Source organism: Denticeps clupeoides, unplaced genomic scaffold, assembly GCF_900700375.1.
Source record: "Denticeps clupeoides unplaced genomic scaffold, fDenClu1.1, whole genome shotgun sequence".
Classification (NCBI taxonomy): domain Eukaryota; kingdom Metazoa; phylum Chordata; class Actinopteri; order Clupeiformes; family Denticipitidae; genus Denticeps; species Denticeps clupeoides.
Genome location: NW_021629815.1, coordinates 247,190 through 266,668, shown reverse-complemented (window position 1 = coordinate 266,668; position 19,479 = coordinate 247,190). Strand labels below are relative to the sequence as shown.

The 19,479-nt window shown below is 38.8% G+C and overlaps 2 non-coding genes and 13 pseudogenes across 2 annotated transcripts; 2 read left to right on the top strand and 13 right to left on the bottom strand.

The window, feature by feature from the left end:
* Window positions 1-3,415: 3,415 nt before the first annotated feature.
* On the bottom strand, window positions 3,416-3,534 carry LOC114774622 (uncharacterized; annotated as a pseudogene).
* A 719-nt stretch (window positions 3,535-4,253) lies between these two features.
* Window positions 4,254-4,372, bottom strand: LOC114774618 (uncharacterized; annotated as a pseudogene).
* A 159-nt stretch (window positions 4,373-4,531) lies between these two features.
* Window positions 4,532-4,650, bottom strand: LOC114774617 (uncharacterized; annotated as a pseudogene).
* A 717-nt stretch (window positions 4,651-5,367) lies between these two features.
* Window positions 5,368-5,486, bottom strand: LOC114774800 (uncharacterized; annotated as a pseudogene).
* A 440-nt stretch (window positions 5,487-5,926) lies between these two features.
* Window positions 5,927-6,045, bottom strand: LOC114774754 (uncharacterized; annotated as a pseudogene).
* A 161-nt stretch (window positions 6,046-6,206) lies between these two features.
* Window positions 6,207-6,325, bottom strand: LOC114774627 (uncharacterized; annotated as a pseudogene).
* Window positions 6,326-10,476: 4,151 nt separating this feature from the next.
* On the bottom strand, window positions 10,477-10,595 carry LOC114774640 (uncharacterized; annotated as a pseudogene).
* A 1,279-nt stretch (window positions 10,596-11,874) lies between these two features.
* LOC114774760 (uncharacterized) lies at window positions 11,875-11,993 on the bottom strand (annotated as a pseudogene).
* A 721-nt stretch (window positions 11,994-12,714) lies between these two features.
* On the bottom strand, window positions 12,715-12,833 carry LOC114774629 (uncharacterized; annotated as a pseudogene).
* Window positions 12,834-15,309: 2,476 nt separating this feature from the next.
* On the bottom strand, window positions 15,310-15,428 carry LOC114774628 (uncharacterized; annotated as a pseudogene).
* Window positions 15,429-15,589: 161 nt separating this feature from the next.
* On the bottom strand, window positions 15,590-15,708 carry LOC114774626 (uncharacterized; annotated as a pseudogene).
* Window positions 15,709-17,062: 1,354 nt separating this feature from the next.
* Window positions 17,063-17,181, bottom strand: LOC114774621 (uncharacterized; annotated as a pseudogene).
* Window positions 17,182-17,397: 216 nt separating this feature from the next.
* On the bottom strand, window positions 17,398-17,516 carry LOC114774723 (uncharacterized; annotated as a pseudogene).
* An 886-nt stretch (window positions 17,517-18,402) lies between these two features.
* trnas-cga (transfer RNA serine (anticodon CGA)) lies at window positions 18,403-18,484 on the top strand. The gene has a single exon. It is a non-coding gene; the product is annotated as a tRNA-Ser (tRNA).
* A 704-nt stretch (window positions 18,485-19,188) lies between these two features.
* trnaq-uug (transfer RNA glutamine (anticodon UUG)) lies at window positions 19,189-19,260 on the top strand. The gene has a single exon. It is a non-coding gene; the product is annotated as a tRNA-Gln (tRNA).
* Window positions 19,261-19,479: the final 219 nt, after the last annotated feature.

Sequence of the window (19,479 nt, the reverse complement as noted above, 5' to 3'; positions counted from 1 at the left end):
ACCACTCCAGATGGTCCAAAATATGGCAGCCCGCCTCATCTTCAATCAGCCAAAATACACCCATGTTACACCTCTTCTTACCTCCCTCCCTGTCCCGTAGCTGCTCGCATTGAGTTCAATCCTTGATGCTTGCCTACAGGGCTGTAAATGGAACTGCGGCCCTCCTACATCAACACACTACTACCTAGATACACTCCTACAACGCTCTCCTCAGATCGGCAAACGAAAGGAGACTAAAATTCCTTCTTCACGGGGTCTCCGATTCCAATCATGTCTGTTCTCCGTTGTTGTCCCTGGCTGGTGGAACAACCTGCCCTCCTCCACACGACTAGCCGAGACTATCACCACTTTTAAGAAGAAGGTGAAAACCCTCTTATTCCAAAAATATTACAGACAAATTTAACACATACACATGCATACACATTTAACAAACAAATACAAAATGTATAAATACATTATAATTTTTCTTAGTCTAGCACCCAACACTCTCCGAGCATGTTCTTCAATGACAAGTCTAAGCCTTATCAGGGCTCTTAGTTTGTATACTTGATATTCTATAGAAATCGAACGAGAATTGCTGGTGTCTTCCCATTGTAAGTCGCTTTGGATAAAAGCGTCTGCCAAATAAAGTAAAGTAAAGTAAAGTAAAGTAAATTGACATCAGGGTGCGTAGCACCTGAAGGCCGAGGGCTGGAAAACCCCACCTAATCGATTCAGCTTCAAGCCTGTGAATGATCGTTGTAGAGCACACACAGACAAAGAAACCTGAAGAGAAGTTAAAAAAAAAAAAAAAGAAAAAAAGGCGGGAAAACATATCAAAGAAAGAAAATACCCCTTAACCTACTTTAAAAAAAGTTAACAAAGTGATGTAAATACTTTCATTTTAAAAGTTTTCAATAGTTAAAGCTTACTGCACCTGGCATTCCTACGTAGTCTCCCATCCAAGTACTAACCAGGCCCAGGCCTTCTTAGCTTCTGAGATCAGACAAGATTGGGCAATCTTCAGCTGGCATGTCTGTAAGCAAACCCTGCTTGAAAATCTTGGACTTTAAACAAAAGGGCTTTGAAAACATTATAAAGTGCGAAAACTCCCGCTTTACTGTCAAATTATGATGGAGAAAAGGCAAAAAGGCTAAAAAAGCCATGTAAATACTTTCATTTTAAAAGTTTTTCAATAGTTAAAGCTTACAGCACCTGGTATTCCCAGGTAGTCTCCCATCCAAGTACTAACCAGGCCCAAGCCTTCTTAGCTTCAGAGATAAGACAAGATTGGGCATTCTTCAGCTGGTTTGTCCGTACACAAACTCTGCTTGAAAATCTTGAACTTTAAAACAAAGGTGCTTAAACACATATCAAAGAGTGAAAACTCTCGCTTTACTGTCAAATTATGATGGAAAAAGGGCAAAAAAAGCTAACAAAGCCATGTAAATACTTTCATTTTAAAGGTTTTTCAATAGTTAAGGCTTACAGCACCTGGCATTCCCAGGTAGTCTCCCATCCAAGTACTAACCAGGCCCAAGCCTTCTTAGCTTCTGAGATCAGACAAGATTGGCCATTCTTCAGCTGGTTTGTCCGTACACAAACTCTGCTTGAAAATCTTGAACTTTAAACCAAAGGGGCTTGAACACATATCAAAGAGTGAAAACTCCCGCTTTACTGTCAAATTATGATGGAGAAAAGGCAAAAAAAGCTAACATAGCCATGTAAATACTTTCATTTTAAAAGTTTTTCAATAGTTAAAGCTTACAGCACCTGGTATTCCCAGGTAGTCTCCCATCCAAGTACTAACCAGGCCCAAGCCTTCTTAGCTTCTGAGATCAGACAACATTGGGCATTCTTCAGCTGGTTTGTCTGTACACAAACTCTGCTTGAAAATCTTGAACTTTAAACCAAAAGGACTTGAACACATATCAAAGAGTGAAAACTCCCGCTTTACTGTCAAATTATGATGGAGAAAAGGCAAAAAAAGCTAACATAGCCATGTAAATACTTTCATTTTAAAAGTTTTTCAATAGTTAAAGCTTACAGCACCTGGTATTCCCAGGTAGTCTCCCATCCAAGTACTAACCAGGCCCAAGCCTTCTTAGCTTCAGAGATAAGACAAGATTGGGCATTCTTCAGCTGGTTTGTCCGTACACAAACTCTGCTTGAAAATCTTGAACTTTAAACCAAAGGGGCTTAAACACATATCAAAGAGTGAAAACTCCCGCTTTACTGTCAAATTATGATGGAGAAAAGGGCAAAAAAAGCTAACAAAGCCATGTAAATACTTTCATTTTAAAAGTTTTTCAATAGTTAAAGCTTACAGCACCTGGCATTCCCAGGTAGTCTCCCATCCAAGTACTAACCAGGCCCAAGCCTTCTTAGCTTCTGAGATCAGACAAGATTGGCCATTCTTCAGCTGGTTTGTCCGTACACAAACTCTGCTTGAAAATCTTGAACTTTAAACCAAAGGGGCTTGAACACATATCAAAGAGTGAAAACTCCCGCTTTACTGTCAAATTATGATGGAGAAAAGGCAAAAAAAGCTAACATAGCCATGTAAATACTTTCATTTTAAAAGTTTTTCAATAGTTAAAGCTTACAGCACCTGGTATTCCCAGGTAGTCTCCCATCCAAGTACTAACCAGGCCCAAGCCTTCTTAGCTTCAGAGATAAGACAAGATTGGGCATTCTTCAGCTGGTTTGTCCGTACACAAACTCTGCTTGAAAATCTTGAACTTTAAACCAAAGGGGCTTAAACACATATCAAAGAGTGAAAACTCCCGCTTTACTGTCAAATTATGATGGAAAAAGGGCAAAAAAAGCTAACAAAGCCATGTAAATACTTTCATTTTAAAAGTTTTTCAATAGTTAAAGCTTACAGCACCTGGCATTCCCAGGTAGTCTCCCATCCAAGTACTAACCAGGCCCAAGCCTTCTTAGCTTCTGAGATCAGACAAGATTGGCCATTCTTCAGCTGGTTTGTCCGTACACAAACTCTGCTTGAAAATCTTGAACTTTAAACCAAAGGGGCTTGAACACATATCAAAGAGTGAAAACTCCCGCTTTACTGTCAAATTATAATGGAGAAAAGGCAAAAAAAGCTAACATAGCCATGTAAATACTTTCATTTTAAAAGTTTTTCAATAGTTAAAGCTTACAGCACCTGGTATTCCCAGGTAGTCTCCCATCCAAGTACTAACCAGGCCCAAGCCTTCTTAGCTTCTGAGATCAGACAACATTGGGCATTCTTCAGCTGGTTTGTCTGTACACAAACTCTGCTTGAAAATCTTGAACTTTAAACCAAAAGGGCTTGAACACATATTAAAGAGTGAAAACTCCCGCTTTACTGTCAAAATATGATGGAGAAAAGGCAAAAAAAGCTAACAAAGCCATGTAAATACTTTCATTTTAAAAGTTTTTCAATAGTTAAGGCTTACAGCACCTGGTACTCCCAGGTAGTCTCCCATCCAAGTACTAACCAGGCCCAAGCCTTCTTAGCTTCTGAGATCAGACAAGATTGGGCATTCTTCAGCTGGTTTGTCCGTACACAAACTCTGCTTGAAAATCTTGAACTTTAAACCAAAGGGGCTTGAACACATATCTAAGAGTGAAAACTCCCGCTTTACTGTCAAATTATGATGAGAAAAGGCAAAAAAAGCTAACAAAGCCATGTAAATACTTTCATTTTAAAAGTTTTTCAATAGTTAAAGCTTACAGCACCTGGTATTCCCAGGTAGTCTCCCATCCAAGTACTAACCAGGGCCCAAGCCTTCTTAGCTTCTGAGATCAGACAAGATTGGGCATTCTTCAGCTGGTTTGTCCGTACACAAACTCTGCTTGAAAATCTTGAACTTTAAACCAAAGGGGCTTGAACACATATCTAAGAGTGAAAACTCCCGCTTTACTGTCAAATTATGATGGAGAAAAGGCAAAAAAAGCTAACAAAGCCATGTAAATACTTTCATTTTAAAAGTTTTTCAATAGTTAAAGCTTACAGCACCTGGTATTCCCAGGTAGTCTCCCATCCAAGCTACTAACCAGGCCCAAGCCTTCTTAGCTTCTGAGATCAGACAAGATTGGGCATTCTTCAGCTGGTTTGTCCGTACACAAACTCTGCTTGAAAATCTTGAACTTTAAACCAAAGGGGCTTAAACACATATCAAAGAGTGAAAACTCCCGCTTTACTGTCAAATTATGATGGAGAAAAGGCAAAAAAAGCTAACAAAGCCATGTAAATACTTTCATTTTAAAAGTTTTTCAATAGTTAAAGCTTACAGCACCTGGTATTCCCAGGTAGTCTCCCATCCAAGTACTAACCAGGCCCAAGCCTTCTTAGCTTCTGAGATCAGACAAGATTGGGCATTCTTCAGCTGGTTTGTCCGTACACAAACTCTGCTTGAAAATCTTGAACTTTAAACCAAAGGGCTTGAACACATATCAAAGAGTGAAAACTCCCGCTTTACTGTCAAATTATGATGGAGAAAAGGCAAAAAAAGCTAACAAAGCCATGTAAATACTTTCATTTTAAAAGTTTTTCAATAGTTAAAGCTTACAGCACCTGGTATTCCCAGGTAGTCTCCCATCCAAGTACTAACCAGGCCCAAGCCTTCTTAGCTTCTGAGATCAGACAAGATTGGGCATTCTTCAGCTGGTTTGTCCGTACACAAACTCTGCTTGAAAATCTTGAACTTTAAACCAAAGGGGCTTAAACACATATCAAAGAGTGAAAACTCCCGCTTTACTGTCAAATTATGATGGAAAAAGGGCAAAAAAAGCTAACAAAGCCATGTAAATACTTTCATTTTAAAAGTTTTTCAATAGTTAAAGCTTACAGCACCTGGCATTCCCAGGTAGTCTCCCATCCAAGTACTAACCAGGCCCAAGCCTTCTTAGCTTCTGAGATCAGACAAGATTGGCCATTCTTCAGCTGGTTTGTCCGTACACAAACTCTGCTTGAAAATCTTGAACTTTAAACCAAAGGGGCTTGAACACATATCAAAGAGTGAAAACTCCCGCTTTACTGTCAAATTATGATGGAGAAAAGGCAAAAAAAGCTAACATAGCCATGTAAATACTTTCATTTTAAAAGTTTTTCAATAGTTAAAGCTTACAGCACCTGGTATTCCCAGGTAGTCTCCCATCCAAGTACTAACCAGGCCCAAGCCTTCTTAGCTTCTGAGATCAGACAACATTGGGCATTCTTCAGCTGGTTTGTCTGTACACAAACTCTGCTTGAAAATCTTGAACTTTAAACCAAAAGGGCTTGAACACATATCAAGAGTGAAAACTCCCGCTTTACTGTCAAATTATGATGGAGAAAAGGCAAAAAAAGCTAACAAAGCCATGTAAATACTTTCATTTTAAAAGTTTTTCAATAGTTAAAGCTTACAGCACCTGGTATTCCCAGGTAGTCTCCCATCCAAGTACTAACCAGGCCCAAGCCTTCTTAGCTTCTGAGATCAGACAAGATTGGGCATTCTTCAGCTGGTTTGTCCGTACACAAACTCTGCTTGAAAATCTTGAACTTTAAACCAAAGGGCTTGAACACATATCTAAGAGTGAAAACTCCCGCTTTACTGTCAAATTATGATGGAGAAAAGGCAAAAAAAGCTAACAAAGCCATGTAAATACTTTCATTTTAAAAGTTTTTCAATAGTTAAAGCTTACAGCACCTGGTATTCCCAGGTAGTCTCCCATCCAAGTACTAACCTAGGCCCAAGCCTTCTTAGCTTCTGAGATCAGACAAGATTGGGCATTCTTCAGCTGGTTTGTCCGTACACAAACTCTGCTTGAAAATCTTGAACTTTAAACCAAAGGGCTTTGAAACACATATCAATGAGTGAAAACTCCCGCTTTACTGTCAAATTATGATGGAGAAAAGGCAAAAAAAGCTAACAAAGCCATGTAAATACTTTCATTTTAAAAGTTTTTCAATAGTTAAAGCTTACAGCACCTGGTATTCCCAGGTAGTCTCCCATCCAAGTACTAACCAGGCCCAAGCCTTCTTAGCTTCTGAGATCAGACAAGATTGGGCATTCTTCAGCTGGTTTGTCCGTACACAAACTCTGCTTGAAAATCTTGAACTTTAAACCAAAGGGGCTTGAACACATATCAAAGAGTGAAAACTCCCGCTTTACTGTCAAATTATGATGGAGAAAAAGGCAAAAAAAGCTAACAAAGCCATGTAAATACTTTCATTTTAAAAGTTTTTCAATAGTTAAAGCTTACAGCACCTGGTATTCCCAGGTAGTCTCCCATCCAAGTACTAACCAGGCCCAAGCCTTCTTAGCTTCTGAGATCAGACAAGATTGGGCATTCTTCAGCTGGTTTGTCCATACACAAACTCTGCTTGAAAATCTTGAACTTTAAACCAAAAGGGCTTGAACACATATCAAAGAGTGAAAACTTCCGCTTTACTGTCAAATTATGATGGAGAAAAGGCAAAAAGTTGGAGTGGTAAGCTTTTATTTGCAATACAACAAATAAAGTGCACACCTTCTAGAGGCAATGCAATACTGGGTCGATGAATGGAGCGGATGGAGCAGGCCCTATTGCCGACTCCCTGTTCTAAAAATCCGCTTAATATGACATATCAGATATTAAATTGACATCAGGGTGCGTAGCACCTGAAGGCCGAGGGCTGGAAAACCCCACCTAATCGATTCAGCTTCAAGCCTGTGAATGATCGTTGTAGAGCACACACAGACAAAGAAACCTGAAGAGAAGTTAAAAAAAAAAAAAAAAAAAAAAGAAAAGAGGCGGGAAAACATATCAAAGAAAGAAAATACCCCTTAACTTACTTTAAAAAAAGTTAACAAAGTGATGTAAATACTTTCATTTTAAAAGTTTTCAATAGTTAAAGCTTACTGCACCTGGCATTCCTACGTAGTCTCCCATCCAAGTACTAACCAGGCCCAGGCCTTCTTAGCTTCTGAGATCAGACAAGATTGGGCAATCTTCAGCTGGCATGTCTGTAAGCAAACTCTGCTTGAAAATCTTGGACTTTAAACAAAAGGGCTTTGAAAACATTATAAAGTGCGAAAACTCCCGCTTTACTGTCAAATTATGATGGAGAAAGGGCAAAAAAAGCTAACAAAGCCATGTAAATACTTTCATTTTAAAAGTTTTTAATAGTTAAAGCTTACAGCACCTGGTATTCCCAGGTAGTCTCCCATCCAAGTACTAACCAGGCCCAAGCCTTCTTAGCTTCTGAGATCAGACAAGATTGGCCATTCTTCAGCTGGTTTGTCCGTACACAAACTCTGCTTGAAAATCTTGAACTTTAAACCAAAGGGGCTTGAACACATATCAAAGAGTGAAAACTCCCGCTTTACTGTCAAATTATGATGGAGAAAAGGCAAAAAAAGCTAACATAGCCATGTAAATACTTTCATTTTAAAAGTTTTTCAATAGTTAAAGCTTACAGCACCTGGTATTCCCAGGTAGTCTCCCATCCAAGTACTAACCAGGCCCAAGCCTTCTTAGCTTCTGAGATCAGACAACATTGGGCATTCTTCAGCTGGTTTGTCTGTACACAAACTCTGCTTGAAAATCTTGAACTTTAAACCAAAAGGGACTTGAACACATATCAAAGAGTGAAAACTCCCGCTTTACTGTCAAATTATGATGGAGAAAAGGCAAAAAAAGCTAACATAGCCATGTAAATACTTTCATTTTAAAAGTTTTTCAATAGTTAAAGCTTACAGCACCTGGTATTCCCAGGTAGTCTCCCATCCAAGTACTAACCAGGCCCAAGCCTTCTTAGCTTCTGAGATCAGACAACATTGGGCATTCTTCAGCTGGTTTGTCTGTACACAAACTCTGCTTGAAAATCTTGAACTTTAAACCAAAAGGGCTTTGAAAACATTATAATGTGTGAAAACTCCCGCTTTACTGTCAAAATATGATGGAGAAAAGGCAAAAAAAGCTAACAAAGCCATGTAAATACTTTCATTTTAAAAGTTTTTCAATAGTTAAAGCTTACAGCACCTGGTATTCCCAGGTAGTCTCCCATCCAAGTACTAACCAGGCCCAAGCCTTCTTAGCTTCTGAGATCAGACAACATTGGGCATTCTTCAGCTGGTTTGTCTGTACACAAACTCTGCTTGAAAATCTTGAACTTTAAACCAAAAGGGACTTGAACACATATCAAAGAGTGAAAACTCCCGCTTTACTGTCAAATTATGATGGAGAAAAGGCAAAAAAAGCTAACATAGCCATGTAAATACTTTCATTTTAAAAGTTTTTCAATAGTTAAAGCTTACAGCACCTGGTATTCCCAGGTAGTCTCCCATCCAAGTACTAACCAGGCCCAAGCCTTCTTAGCTTCTGAGATCAGACAACATTGGGCATTCTTCAGCTGGTTTGTCTGTACACAAACTCTGCTTGAAAATCTTGAACTTTAAACCAAAGGGGCTTAAACACATATCAAAGAGTGAAAACTCCCGCTTTACTGTCAAATTATGATGGAAAAAGGGCAAAAAAAGCTAACAAAGCCATGTAAATACTTTCATTTTAAAAGTTTTTCAATAGTTAAAGCTTACAGCACCTGGCATTCCCAGGTAGTCTCCCATCCAAGTACTAACCAGGCCCAAGCCTTCTTAGCTTCTGAGATCAGACAAGATTGGCCATTCTTCAGCTGGTTTGTCCGTACACAAACTCTGCTTGAAAATCTTGAACTTTAAACCAAAGGGGCTTGAACACATATCAAAGAGTGAAAACTCCCGCTTTACTGTCAAATTATGATGGAGAAAAGGCAAAAAAAGCTAACATAGCCATGTAAATACTTTCATTTTAAAAGTTTTTCAATAGTTAAAGCTTACAGCACCTGGTATTCCCAGGTAGTCTCCAATCCAAGTACTAACCAGGCCCAAGCCTTCTTAGCTTCTGAGATCAGACAACATTGGGCATTCTTCAGCTGGTTTGTCTGTACACAAACTCTGCTTGAAAATCTTGAACTTTAAACCAAAAGGACTTGAACACATATCAAAGAGTGAAAACTCCCGCTTTACTGTCAAATTATGATGGAGAAAAGGCAAAAAAAGCTAACATAGCCATGTAAATACTTTCATTTTAAAAGTTTTTCAATAGTTAAAGCTTACAGCACCTGGTATTCCCAGGTAGTCTCCCATCCAAGTACTAACCAGGCCCAAGCCTTCTTAGCTTCTGAGATCAGACAACATTGGGCATTCTTCAGCTGGTTTGTCTGTACACAAACTCTGCTTGAAAATCTTGAACTTTAAACCAAAGGGGCTTAAACACATATCAAAGAGTGAAAACTCCCGCTTTACTGTCAAATTATGATGGAGAAAAGGGCAAAAAAAGCTAACAAAGCCATGTAAATACTTTCATTTTAAAAGTTTTTCAATAGTTAAAGCTTACAGCACCTGGTATTCCCAGGTAGTCTCCCATCCAAGTACTAACCAGGCCCAAGCCTTCTTAGCTTCTGAGATCAGACAAGATTGGCCATTCTTCAGCTGGTTTGTCCGTACACAAACTCTGCTTGAAAATCTTGAACTTTAAACCAAAGGGGCTTGAACACATATCAAAGAGTGAAAACTCCCGCTTTACTGTCAAATTATGATGGAGAAAAGGCAAAAAAAGCTAACAAAGCCATGTAAATACTTTCATTTTAAAAGTTTTTCAATAGTTAAAGCTTACAGCACCTGGTATTCCCAGGTAGTCTCCCATCCAAGTACTAACCAGGCCCAAGCCTTCTTAGCTTCTGAGATCAGACAACATTGGGCATTCTTCAGCTGGTTTGTCTGTACACAAACTCTGCTTGAAAATCTTGAACTTTAAACCAAAGGGACTTGAACACATATCAAAGAGTGAAAACTCCCGCTTTACTGTCAAATTATGATGGAGAAAAGGCAAAAAAAGCTAACATAGCCATGTAAATACTTTCATTTTAAAAGTTTTTCAATAGTTAAAGCTTACAGCACCTGGTATTCCCAGGTAGTCTCCCATCCAAGTACTAACCAGGCCCAAGCCTTCTTAGCTTCTGAGATCAGACAACATTGGGCATTCTTCAGCTGGTTTGTCTGTACACAAACTCTGCTTGAAAATCTTGAACTTTAAACCAAAAGGGCTTTGAAAACATTATAATGTGCGAAAACTCCCGCTTTACTGTCAAATATGATGGAGAAAAGGCAAAAAAAGCTAACAAAGCCATGTAAATACTTTCATTTTAAAAGTTTTTCAATAGTTAAAGCTTACAGCACCTGGTATTCCCAGGTAGTCTCCCATCCAAGTACTAACTAGGCCCAAGCCTTCTTAGCTTCTGAGATCAGACAACATTGGGCATTCTTCAGCTGCTTTGTCTGTACACAAACTCTGCTTGAAAATCTTGAACTTTAAACCAAAAGGGCTTTGAAAACATTATAATGTGTGAAAACTCCCGCTTTACTGTCAAAATATGATGGAGAAAAGGCAAAAAAAGCTAACAAAGCCATGTAAATACTTTCATTTTAAAAGTTTTTCAATAGTTAAAGCTTACAGCACCTGGTATTCCCAGGTAGTCTCCCATCCAAGTACTAACCAGGCCCAAGCCTTCTTAGCTTCTGAGATCAGACAAGATTGGGCATTCTTCAGCTGGTTTGTCCGTACACAAACTCTGCTTGAAAATCTTGAACTTTAAACCAAAGGGGCTTGAACACATATCAAAGAGTGAAAACTCCCGCTTTACTGTCAAATTATGATGGAGAAAAGGCAAAAAAAGCTAACATAGCCATGTAAATACTTTCATTTTAAAAGTTTTTCAATAGTTAAAGCTTACAGCACCTGGTATTCCCAGGTAGTCTCCCATCCAAGTACTAACCAGGCCCAAGCCTTCTTAGCTTCTGAGATCAGACAACATTGGGCATTCTTCAGCTGGTTTGTCTGTACACAAACTCTGCTTGAAAATCTTGAACTTTAAACCAAAAGGGACTTGAACACATATCAAAGAGTGAAAACTCCCGCTTTACTGTCAAATTATGATGGAGAAAAGGCAAAAAAAGCTAACATAGCCATGTAAATACTTTCATTTTAAAAGTTTTTCAATAGTTAAAGCTTACAGCACCTGGTATTCCCAGGTAGTCTCCCATCCAAGTACTAACCAGGCCCAAGCCTTCTTAGCTTCTGAGATCAGACAACATTGGGCATTCTTCAGCTGGTTTGTCTGTACACAAACTCTGCTTGAAAATCTTGAACTTTAAACCAAAAGGGCTTTGAAAACATTATAATGTGCGAAAACTCCCGCTTTACTGTCAAAATATGATGGAGAAAAGGCAAAAAAAGCTAACAAAGCCATGTAAATACTTTCATTTTAAAAGTTTTTCAATAGTTAAAGCTTACAGCACCTGGTATTCCCAGGTAGTCTCCCATCCAAGTACTAACTAGGCCCAAGCCTTCTTAGCTTCTGAGATCAGACAACATTGGGCATTCTTCAGCTGGTTTTTCTGTACACAAACTCTGCTTGAAAATCTTGAACTTTAAACCAAAAGGGCTTTGAAAACATTATAATGTGTGAAAACTCCCGCTTTACTGTCAAAATATGATGGAGAAAAGGCAAAAAAAGCTAACAAAGCCATGTAAATACTTTCATTTTAAAAGTTTTTCAATAGTTAAAGCTTACAGCACCTGGTATTCCCAGGTAGTCTCCCATCCAAGTACTAACTAGGCCCAAGCCTTCTTAGCTTCTGAGATCAGACAACATTGGGCATTCTTCAGCTGGTTTGTCTGTACACAAACTCTGCTTGAAAATCTTGAACTTTAAACCAAAAGGACTTGAACACATATCAAAGAGTGAAAACTCCCGCTTTACTGTCAAATTATGATGGAGAAAAGGCAAAAAAAGCTAACATAGCCATGTAAATACTTTCATTTTAAAAGTTTTTCAATAGTTAAAGCTTACAGCACCTGGTATTCCCGGGTAGTCTCCCATCCAAGTACTAACCAGGCCCAAGCCTTCTTAGCTTCTGAGATCAGACAAGATTGGGCATTCTTCAGCTGGTTTATCCGTACACAAACTCTGCTTGAAAATCTTGAACTTTAAACCAAAGGGGCGTGAACACATATCAAAGAGTGAAAAATCCCACTTTACTGTCAAATTATGATGCAGAAAAAGGCAAAAAAAGCTAACAAAGCCATGTAAATACTTTCATTTTAAAAGTTTTTCAATAGTTAAAGCTTACAGCACCTGGTATTCCCAGGTAGACTCCCACCCAAGTACTAACCAGGCCCAAGCCTTCTTAGCTTCTGAGATCAGACAAGATTGGGCATTCTTCAGCTGGTTTGTCCATACACAAACTCTGCTTGAAAATCTTGAACTTTAAACCAAAAGGGGCTTGAACACATATCAAAGAGTGAAAACTCCCGCTTTACTGTCAAATTATGATGGAGAAAAGGCAAAAAAAGCTAACATAGCCATGTAAATACTTTCATTTTAAAAGTTTTTCAATAGTTAAAGCTTACAGCACCTGGTATTCCCGGGTAGTCTCCCATCCAAGTACTAACCAGGCCCAAGCCTTCTTAGCTTCTGAGATCAGACAACATTGGGCATTCTTCAGCTGGTTTTTCTGTACACAAACTCTGCTTGAAAATCTTGAACTTTAAACCAAAAGGGCTTTGAAAACATTATAATGTGTGAAAACTCCCGCTTTACTGTCAAAATATGATGGAGAAAAGGCAAAAAAAGCTAACAAAGCCATGTAAATACTTTCATTTTAAAAGTTTTTCAATAGTTAAAGCTTACAGCACCTGGTATTCCCAGGTAGTCTCCCATCCAAGTACTAACCAGGCCCAAGCCTTCTTAGCTTCTGAGATCAGACAAGATTGGGCATTCTTCAGCTGGTTTATCCGTACACAAACTCTGCTTGAAAATCTTGAACTTTAAACCAAAGGGGCGTGAACACATATCAAAGAGTGAAAAATCCCACTTTACTGTCAAATTATGATGCAGAAAAAGGCAAAAAAGCTAACAAAGCCATGTAAATACTTTCATTTTAAAAGTTTTTCAATAGTTAAAGCTTACAGCACCTGGTATTCCCAGGTAGACTCCCACCCAAGTACTAACCAGGCCCAAGCCTTCTTAGCTTCTGAGATCAGACAAGATTGGGCATTCTTCAGCTGGTTTGTCCATACACAAACTCTGCTTGAAAATCTTGAACTTTAAACCAAAGGGGCTTGAACACATATCAAAGAGTGAAAACTTCCGTTTTACTGTCAAATTATGATGGAGAAAAGGCAAAAAGTTGGAGTGGTAAGCTTTTATTTGCAATACAACAAATAAAGTGCACACCTTCTAGAGGCAATGCAATACTGGGTCGATGAATGGAGCGGATGGAGCAGGCCCTATTGCCGACTCCCTGTTCTAAAAATCCGCTTAATATGACATATCAGATATTAAATTGACATCAGGGTGCGTAGCACCTGAAGGCCGAGGGCTGGAAAACCCCACCTAATCGATTCAGCTTCAAGCCTGTGAATGATCGTTGTAGAGCACACACAGACAAAGAAACCTGAAGAGAAGTTAAAAAAAAAAAAAAAAAAAAAAAAGAAAAGAGTCGGGAAAACATATCAAAGAAAGAAAATACCCCTTAACTTACTTTAAAAAAAGTTAACAAAGTGATGTAAATACTTTCATTTTAAAAGTTTTCAATAGTTAAAGCTTACTGCACCTGGCATTCTTACGTAGTCTCCCATCCAAGTACTAACCAGGCCCAGGCCTTCTTAGCTTCTGAGATCAGACAAGATTGGGCAATCTTCAGCTGGCATGTCTGTAAGCAAACTCTGCTTGAAAATCTTGGACTTTAAACAAAAGGGCTTTGAAAACATTATAAAGTGCGAAAACTCCCGCTTTACTGTCAAATTATGATGGAGAAAAGGCAAAAAAGCTAACAAAGCCATGTAAATACTTTCATTTTAAAAGTTTTTCATTAGTTAAAGCTTACAGCACCTGGTATTCCCAGGTAGTCTCCCATCCAAGTACTAACCAGGCCCAAGCCTTCTTAGCTTCAGAGATAAGACAAGATTGGGCATTCTTCAGCTGGTTTGTCCGTACACAAACTCTGCTTGAAAATCTTGAACTTTAAACCAAAGGGGCTTAAACACATATCAAAGAGTGAAAACTCCCGCTTTACTGTCAAATTATGATGGAAAAAGGGCAAAAAAAGCTAACAAAGCCATGTAAATACTTTCATTTTAAAAGTTTTTTAATAGTTAAAGCTTACAGCACCTGGCATTCCCAGGTAGTCTCCCATCCAAATACTAACCGGGCCCAAGCCTTCTTAGCTTCTGAGATCAGACAAGATTGGCCATTCTTCAGCTGGTTTGTCCGTACACAAACTCTGCTTGAAAATCTTGAACTTTAAACCAAAGGGGCTTGAACACATATCAAAGAGTGAAAACTCCCGCTTTACTGTCAAATTATGATGGAGAAAAGGCAAAAAAAGCTAACATAGCCATGTAAATACTTTCATTTTAAAAGTTTTTCAATAGGTAAAGCTTACAGCACCTGGTATTCCCAGGTAGTCTCCCATCCAAGTACTAACCAGGCCCAAGCCTTCTTAGCTTCTGAGATCAGACAACATTCGGCATTCTTCAGCTGGTTTGTCTGTACACAAACTCTGCTTGAAAATCTTAAACTTTAAACCAAAAGGACTTGAACACATATCAAAGAGTGAAAACTCCCGCTTTACTGTCAAATTATGATGGAGAAAAGGCAAAAAAAGCTAACATAGCCATGTAAATACTTTCATTTTAAAAGTTTTTCAATAGTTAAAGCTTACAGCACCTGGTATTCCCGGGTAGTCTCCCATCCAAGTACTAACCAGGCCCAAGCCTTCTTAGCTTCTGAGATCAGACAACATTGGGCATTCTTCAGCTGGTTTGTCTGTACACAAACTCTGCTTGAAAATCTTGAACTTTAAACCAAAAGGGCTTTGAAAACATGATAATGTGCGAAAACTCCCGCTTTACTGTCAAAATATGATGGAGAAAAGGCAAAAAAAGCTAACAAAGCCATGTAAATACTTTTATTTTAAAAGTTTTTCAATAGTTAAAGCTTACAGCACCTGGTATTCCCAGGTAGTCTCCCATCCAAGTACTAACTAGGCCCAAGCCTTCTTAGCTTCTGAGATCAGACAACATTGGGCATTCTTCAGCTGGTTTTTCTGTACACAAACTCTGCTTGAAAATCTTGAACTTTAAACCAAAAGGGCTTTGAAAACATTATAATGTGTGAAAACTCCCGCTTTACTGTCAAAATATGATGGAGAAAAGGCAAAAAAAGCTAACAAAGCCATGTAAATACTTTCATTTTAAAAGTTTTTCAATAGTTAAAGCTTACAGCACCTGGTATTCCCAGGTAGTCTCCCATCCAAGTACTAACCAGGCCCAAGCCTTCTTAGCTTCTGAGATCAGACAAGATTGGGCATTCTTCAGCTGGTTTGTCCGTACACAAACTCTGCTTGAAAATCTTGAACTTTAAACCAAAGGGGCGTGAACACATATCAAAGAGTGAAAACTCCCACTTTACTGTCAAATTATGATGCAGAAAAAGGCAAAAAAAGCTAACAAAGCCATGTAAATACTTTCATTTTAAAAGTTTTTCAATAGTTAAAGCTTACAGCACCTGGTATTCCCAGGTAGTCTCCCATCCAAGTACTAACCAGGCCCAAGCCTTCTTAGCTTCTGAGATCAGACAAGATTGGGCATTCTTCAGCTGGTTTGTCCATACACAAACTCTGCTTGAAAATCTTGAACTTTAAACCAAAGGGGCTTGAACACATATCAAAGAGTGAAAACTTCCGCTTTACTGTCAAATTATGATGGAGAAAAGGCAAAAAGTTGGAGTGGTAAGCTTTTATTTGCAATACAACAAATAAAGTGCACACCTTCTAGAGGCAATGCAATACTGGGTCGATGAATGGAGCGGATGGAGCAGGCCCTATTGCCGACTCCCTGTTCTAAAAATCCGCTTAATATGACATATCAGATATTAAATTGACATCAGGGTGCGTAGCACCTGAAGGCCGAGGGCTGGAAAACCCCACCTAATCGATTCAGCTTCAAGCCTGTGAATGATCGTTGTAGAGCACACACAGACAAAGAAACCTGAAGAGAAGTTAAAAAAAAAAAAAAAAAGAAAAAAGGCGGGAAAACATATCAAAGAAAGAAAATACCCCTTAACTTACTTTAAAAAAAGTTAACAAAGTGATGTAAATACTTTCATTTTAAAAGTTTTACAATAGTTAAAGCTTACAGCACCTGGTATTCCCAGGTAGTCTCCCATCCAAGTACTAACCAGGCCCAAGCCTTCTTAGCTTCAGAGATAAGACAAGATTGGGCATTCTTCAGCTGGTTTGTCCGTACACAAACTCTGCTTGAAAATCTTGAACTTTAAACCAAAGGGGCTTAAACACATATCAAAGAGTGAAAACTCCCGCTTTACTGTCAAATTATGATGGAGAAAAGGCAAAAAAAGCTAACATAGCCATGTAAATACTTTCATTTTAAAAGTTTTTCAATAGTTAAAGCTTACAGCACCTGGTATTCCCAGGTAGTCTCCCATCCAAGTACTAACTAGGCCCAAGCCTTCTTAGCTTCTGAGATCAGACAACATTGGGCATTCTTCAGCTGGTTTGTCTGTACACAAACTCTGCTTGAAAATCTTAAACTTTAAACCAAAAGGACTTGAACACATATCAAAGAGTGAAAACTCCCGCTTTACTGTCAAATTATGATGGAGAAAAGGCAAAAAAAGCTAACATAGCCATGTAAATACTTTCATTTTAAAAGTTTTTCAATAGTTAAAGCTTACAGCACCTGGTATTCCCGGGTAGTCTCCCATCCAAGTACTAACCAGGCCCAAGCCTTCTTAGCTTCTGAGATCAGACAACATTGGGCATTCTTCAGCTGGTTTGTCTGTACACAAACTCTGCTTGAAAATCTTGAACTTTAAACCAAAAGGGCTTTGAAAACATGATAATGTGCGAAAACTCCCGCTTTACTGTCAAAATATGATGGAGAAAAGGCAAAAAAAGCTAACAAAGCCATGTAAATACTTTTATTTTAAAAGTTTTTCAATAGTTAAAGCTTACAGCACCTGGTATTCCCAGGTAGTCTCCCATCCAAGTACTAACTAGGCCCAAGCCTTCTTAGCTTCTGAGATCAGACAAGATTGGGCAATCTTCAGCTGGCATGTCTGTAAGCAAACTCTGCTTGAAAATCTTGGACTTTAAACAAAAGGGCTTTGAAAACATTATAAAGTGTGAAAACTCCCGCTTTACTGTCAAATTATGATGGAGAAAAGGCAAAAAAGCTAACAAAGCCATGTAAATACTTTTATTTTAACATTTAAAATAAAAGTATTTACATGGCTTTGTTAGCTTTTTTGCCTTTTCTCCATCATAATTTGACAATAGTTAAAGCTTACAGCACTTGGTATTCCCAGGTAGTCTCCCATCCAAGTACTAACCAGGCCCAAGCCTTCTTAGCTTCTGAGATCAGACAAGATTGGGCATTCTTTAGCTGGTTTGTCCGTACGCAAACTTTGCTTGAAAATCTTGAACTTTAAACCAAAAGGGCTTAGAAAACATTATAAAGTGCGAAAACTCCCGCTTTACTGTCAAATTATGATGGAGAAAAGGCAAAAAAAGCTAACAAAGCCATGTAAATACTTTCATTTTAAAAGTTTTTCAATAGTTAAAGCTTACAGCACCTGGTATTCCCAGGTAGTCTCCCATCCAAGTACTAACCAGGCCCAAGCCTTCTTAGCTTCTGAGATAAGACAAGATTGGGCATTCTTCAGCTAGTTTGTCCGTACACAAACTCTGCTTGAAAATCTTGAACTTTAAAGCAAAGGGGCTTAAACACATATCAAAGAGTGAAAACTCCCGCTTTACTGTCAAATTATGATGGAGAAAAGGCAAAAAAAGCAACAAAGCCATGTAAATACTTTCATTTTAAAAGTTTTTCAATAGTTAAAGCTTACAGCACCTGGTATTCCCAGGTAGTCTCCCATCCAAGTACTAACCAGGCCCAAGCCTTCTTAGCTTCTGAGATCAGACAACATTGGGCATTCTTCAGCTGGTTTGTCTGTACACATAATATTTGTCTAAGCATTTTACTCTTCTATAGTGAGATTGTATGGAATTCAAAGTTCACATTCAGGATGTCCAGTTCACTAATATGAAAGCTATTCTCTTTTTTAAACAATCACGAGCACTATTTAGTTGCAATGGCAGAGTGGTTGAGGTGTTGGATTTGATTATCACTGCTTGCAGTGTTTGTAGGAACTGCCCTCTTCACCAATTGAATGGCAGTCATTAAAATGCCAAGAAATGTCTCAATCAGATGATTGACTTCAAGACGGTCTCCTGATGCAAATTCAAGCCCCTTCTCACAGAGTTGCTTTTTTTTCTTTATTTAAAAGCTGCGATGGCCGAGTGGTTAAGGCGTTGGACTCGAAATCCAATGTGGTCTCCCTGCGCAGGTTCAAACCCTGCTCGCAGCGGAAAAGGGAACTACTTTTTCATTAACTAAAAATGAGCCACTGATGCCTCTTGGAATCATTCACTTATGCTGTTTCACTAACTTTGCATGTATCAGCCACTAATATGTTTAAATGAACGCCTTTCTAAAAGAATTAATAGCTTAACAGTTGCACTTTTGTCTCGTCTTTGTTTTTGACGTCTACGTGCTTAGGGAGTCTGCCCTTTAAGCCAATGGGATCTCCTTGTTCCGGTTCAAAGCCCGTTCACATACTTGTGAACGGGCCTGGCTGTGCTTTGGATTTTCTTACTGAGCTGGTCTTCTTGATGGTGAAATGGTAAGTCACCTCATTAAGTAAAAACGTCATGGGGTTCCATGCTGCGATGGTTAGCACTCTGAATCTAATGACCTGAGTTCAAAACTCAGTGTGGCCTTACCCTGAAGTTTGTTGTTGGACGCTTAAGCAAGAAATGTATGCTAGACATGCTTGTGTTCCCAGCATGTTCAGCAGCCATTTGATGCAATTCACAGCTGTAAGAAGACATTCAGTCTAGGTTCACCACCAATGTGCAACTTCAAGGTACCGTCTGCTCACCGGAAGCCTTTCATGGCTGCCCAACACTCACTAAGGGTGATGGGTTAAACCCAGAGGACTCATTTCATTGTGTGCTCCAGGTTTTTTCTGCAGTTTATCACAATGACAATCACTTGCCTGCTTAAGGGGTTGGTTCCATGGTGTAATGGTTAGCACGCTGGACTTTGAATCCAGCGATCCGAGTTCAAATCTCGGTGGGACCTTAACTTAATGTCAAAAAGCAGTTTATTTAAATGCATGTGTTTTGCAATTCAAAGCTGTAAGAAGATGTTTATTGTGGGCTCCATGGTTTAACGTTTAACAATCAGCACTCTAAATCCATTGATCACAGTTCAAGCCTCAGTGAGAACTTGTGTTCATGCTTATTGTTTCAAGCTTAAGCAAAATATGTAATCCACTCATTCATATGTGGCTTGAATGTT